The 4,813-nt window shown below is 43.8% G+C and overlaps 1 protein-coding gene across 3 annotated transcripts in view; it reads right to left on the bottom strand.

The window, feature by feature from the left end:
- The window catches only part of OPTN (optineurin), a 25,905-nt gene extending 21,789 nt beyond the window's left edge, over positions 1-4,116 (bottom strand). For all 3 annotated transcript variants that reach the window (XM_012731408.1, XM_012731409.1, XM_012731410.1), the window contains exon 1: positions 3,918-4,116. The gene's annotated coding sequence lies outside the window, so the exon portion shown is untranslated. The remainder of the gene's footprint in view (positions 1-3,917) is intronic.
- Positions 4,117-4,813: the final 697 nt, after the last annotated feature.

Below are 4,813 nucleotides of genomic sequence, written 5' to 3'. Positions count from 1 at the left end.
GCAGTGGGTAAGACAGGAGAGGTGTGTTGCACCATATGTGGGTCAGCTCCTGGCCAGGGATCAAACTCAGGCCATAGTGGTTACAGCACTTAGATGTAATCCCTAGGGCACAGGGAGGCCCCATGTAGCCAGAATTTATAAGGGGGGAAAAGCTGGGCTACGTTAAGGGGGACTATAGAAAAGCACTGAGTGCTACTAACCAGTTGTGAAACCTTGAAAAATCACATGGCCTTTTGTAATGACTTACTGACAAGTCTAGCAAGTAATGATCACTTCTGTTGCTTTCAGCTAAAAAAATGATTTGAAAAGTATTTCTAAGTTTCTAGCAAGATCACTCTGGCACCTTTATGACCATGCCACCCTCTTTCAATAACACATACAGCTTGGTAACAAAGTCTGCCTTATAATATTAAGAAAAAATCACTTGCTAATTCAAATTCATAGCTAGAAGTTAGCATTTATGCCAGAAAAAGGCATGTCAATACTAATCAAAATTTTATTAAAAGCAATTTTATTGATTTTTGTAGTCTTAAAGAGCACTGTATAATTTCAGACTATTTAGGGAACATGATTATGAGTTATCACAGTACAGTGCATTTGTCTATTGGTACTAGGCCAGGTAGAGAAAGTTGAATTCTCTTAAGTTCTTGATATCACCTTGAGCTATTTTCAATTGGGCAAATACAGAAATGCATTGTAAATCCTGGTATATATCTTCAAAGGTTATAGAAGTTGGCACTAAGCCATATACTTATTCAAGGATATAGCTAATGAGAGAATTTCTTATAAAAATCCAACTAATCTATATCTAAAATATATCATTTCTAAGCCAAGGTGATATTTAAAAGTGAATTAACTTAGTATGAGAATGAAGAACTACCTGGAAGGTAAAGATCAAAAGCAACATTTCCTAGACTTTATTCCCAGATATGCTGTTTGAGTTCCTGATTATACACACACACACACACACACACACACACAGAGTTTTACTTTCAAAGGTCAAGTAATTATAGCAGTAACTTCACTTTGTAAACATGAGCTTAAGTCTCATTCCTGAGTTGGCCTTAAAAATGATCTAATACAACTTCTTATTCAATGCGAGAATGTGCTGTCTGGTTTCCATGCAGATGGTCATACAAGTACATGTGAATGCTTCAGTGACAGATAATATGAACAGTGACCTTAGCAGGTAACTGCCATGTCATTACAGAATGACTGCCTACCAGAAGTCATTTTTGTTGGACAGAAGTTGACTTTATATCTGCTTCTCCTCACTGGGCATTGGGCCAGTGGGCACAATACAGAAGAAACCCAGACCCTTACCATAATGTGTCTGATTTTCCAAATTTACTGATTAAGTATGAGTAGATTGAATTCCTACATGGAAAAATTAGTTTTAAGCAGTAAAAATCTATTTCTTGCTCAAATAATAGTAGTTATTGGCAAATTCTGACTTGCATTTACAAGGGTGCTAAATAAAACTCCTAGATTGCCACCACTATCTTGCAAAAAGGAAGAGTGTATGAATCTTACTAAGGGGTAAAAGAAATCTCCTCTTATATGCCAGAAACAGTATTTTGATTTGGGAATTTTCTATTATGCAGAAAATGAAACTAGATTTGTCCTCAAAGTCCAAGTCAGGAACCGTGGAGTTATGCTTGACTCTTCCTATTCTCTTTTCCACCAGCTCTACTGGGTGACCAAATGCTGTCACTTCCACTTTCTCGAGAGCCAACAGCTTAGTACAGGTCTTTCTTTTTTTGGATTTTACAAAGTACAACAGTTTTTTCTATTTTGTCTGTGTCCCCAGCACCCAGAAATTACCTAACAAATGGGTTGATTCAATAATATACTAGCTAAATAAATGTTCATAACCTCCTACTTGGTCTGCTTCTCATTCCATTTGAGATGTGCTCCCCTTATAGTTCCTTCCTCCTACAAGGTCAATCGGCTGCTTATAAGTCTTCTTTTAAAAGACAGAGTTCAAGGTTCAGAGTGAGACCAATAGAGCTTTCAGGGTCTATACCCCACTTACTCACCCATATTATCACCTGTCACCACACCACTCCTGTCCAGGGAGCTAAATGGTTACCCTCATTCTTCTGTTTCTGAGCCTGGGTTTCTGTTCTGACCTCTGCCTGAAATGTCTCAGCTCCATTTTGCTCTAGCAAATATGCACTTGCCTGTTTAAAGAGATGTCCTGTGTAAAATGGGCTGTGCTATCCTAGGAGCAACTAACAGCACTTTGTGTATTCTTCCTTTTTAGCACCCCATCCCCAACCCCCTGCTTTTTTCTTTTTTGCAAAGTACTGTAATTGGTCCATGCCAGTCTGTCATACTTAATGTCTGTTTTGTTCTTCCTAGATTTGGGTACACAACAGGCTCTCAGTAAATGTTTGTTGAAATGAAATGAAAATTCAGTGTTGCATGGTATTTGGGCTAACACTTGTAAAACACTTTGTGCTATTTTGGTAACAAACTCAACATGGATTGTGAGTTTTTCTATAGTTCTATGGCATTCATTTCAGGTTCTTGAATTCAATCTTTAAAATTTATTTTGAAAATTCGTGGCTTATATTACTGCAAAGGTATCTGAAAACAATGAAAATATTTTAAACATTCTTTTCCTAAATGAAATAATTTTATTCTGTAAAAAGAACTTTTTTCTCCTTTTCCTTTGGACTATTCTATAGATTCCAAAGAACACAAATAGTTAAAGTCTATAAAATTCAGAAAAAGCAGGGCTTTGAGAATAGAATACCCACACATTTCAACTTAAAGAGGGACGTTTCATGGGAAGGTCACATAGCCATTAGTTTCTCTCAAGATAAGTTTTGTTTCTTGGGTGACTTGCTTGGGCTCTGTAGCATAGAGTTAGAAAAAAATGGTGCTACTTTTATGTGGCATTTAATTTATAAATAATCACTAAAATTGGGCCAATAGAAAAACTGATCATACCATCACCCCAAGACTCCAATCCTTACTTTCTCTTGACCAGCCACTTTACACATTCACTTGTCTTGTCCTGGCTGTGGCCTTGGTCTTTGCTCCTCATCCACTTCAGCCCACTACAAACTGGGTGTCCTGAGAGATAGCCAGGGTACCCTAACTTCCCTTTGCCTGTACAAAGGAGGTGTGGGGATCTTCTACAGTGCTGCCTGCTCAACCAGACTGGAGGCTTTTGATGTCTTAGCACTGCCCTACTGTGTCCTGGCTTTCATTTTTTATTTCATCCTTAAACAGTTGTATAGCACACATTGCCACCCCTCAGTTTTCCAGGTGGAGGAGGCCAGACCAGAACCTGGATTAGTGATATTGACTGCCTTCAGCCTATACATTTCTAATAATACAAACAATTGGGGGGTTTTGTGGGGGGGGAATAGGTATTCTCAGCTTCATCAAATATTCATATTCTCTGTCTCTGTACAAACACACATACATCCATGCTCTCTTGGATACAACGGTTTATGAAGATTCCTTTCCGCTGTTCAGTAATCCCACTGCCTAGGAGAGAGGTCATTATCTTCTTAGTGTCCCTGGGCCACCTCATAAAACTAGAATAGTTTTTATGTGTTCCAAAGTGGTATGTATCTTTAATCACAATGAGTAACTGGCTGTGTAATCATACCTAGTCTGCGGGAAGATTGTCAACCTTAAAACACCTTCATAACCTCTAGAAGAGGCGGCCAGCCAGGCCGGTAAAAACGGGGGGAAGGGCACTTAAGGATGGCAGTTCAGTTGCCCTTTTCCCGGTCAGACCGGCCAGGGCCTGGAAGCTCTCTCGGGGCGGGAATGCCCTACTGCTCGCCACTTACACCCAACAGGGCCGGGGTCCCAAGGCTGAGGAAACAGCTGCCAGGGCGGAGAAGGAGCCACCCACCTCGCTGATCCTCTGTCCGCCCCCTGCCCCAGCTCACCCGGCGCCAGCGCCTCGGCCTCTCTCCCGGTCACTGCTTCCTCGGCATCGTGCCCGCTGGGGGAGGGCTCCGGACCCGGATGCAGACGCGGACCTAGGTACCAGCGGGGGTTCGGGGAGCCAGGGGCTGACGTTCGGCCTCACGACCCCGCCCAGCGCCGCTCAGCTGACCGCAGCGCGGGCCCCTCAGCCACCGCGGGGGAAATCCCGGGCCCCACCCCTCGACAGTCCCCGCCCTCGACAGGCCCCGCCCCCACGGGGCAGCCGAGGGCCCCGCTTCTTCACCAATCCCGCCCCAAACGCCCTGCTCGCCTGCAGGCTGCACCCCTGGTCCCCTAGCGCCCTCCGGCAGCATACCAGCCTCGCGGCTCGCGCCGTGCGGACTGCGTTGTTTAACAAGTTGCTAACCAAACGAAGTTTGTGGAGTCGGTCTTCCCTGTGGTTCCTTAAAGGAACTGTTGGGGTTTGTATGGAAGGCCAGAAACCACAGGGGTCGCTGTGCCCCACGGGAAGAGAGGACCGTCCCAAACATCTATGTCCCTTCTGTCCGTTTATAGCTAACTGAGCGTGCATGACTTTCCACTCATTGGACCTAAAAACAAACCTGTAATTGCAAAGGAAAAGGCTGCAGGATGCTTCTTGGTCTCTTGTTTTCAGAATCCAGGCCCTCTCTCGCAACCTGGGTGCTTCAGGTGACCCTGGCAGGTGGGATTACTGGGCTGATCTGGATTGAATCTGGGAAGCTGTCTTCGCTGCTGTAAGGAAACTACTGATCTGCCGTGCCGGAGTCCGGGATCAGACAGTTGAACTAAAAGTGAGGACGCAAGATGAGGAAGAACGGTGAAACTCCCTATTCTGCATTCCAAACACCTTAAGAGCGAGCACGCAGACATAGGA

The sequence above is a fragment of the Condylura cristata genome, unplaced genomic scaffold (assembly GCF_000260355.1).
Source record: "Condylura cristata isolate star-nosed mole 26May11 unplaced genomic scaffold, ConCri1.0 scaffold00030, whole genome shotgun sequence".
Classification (NCBI taxonomy): domain Eukaryota; kingdom Metazoa; phylum Chordata; class Mammalia; order Eulipotyphla; family Talpidae; genus Condylura; species Condylura cristata.
The sequence above is the reverse complement of the archived record's forward strand: the minus strand, read 5'-3'. Positions and strand labels throughout refer to the sequence as shown.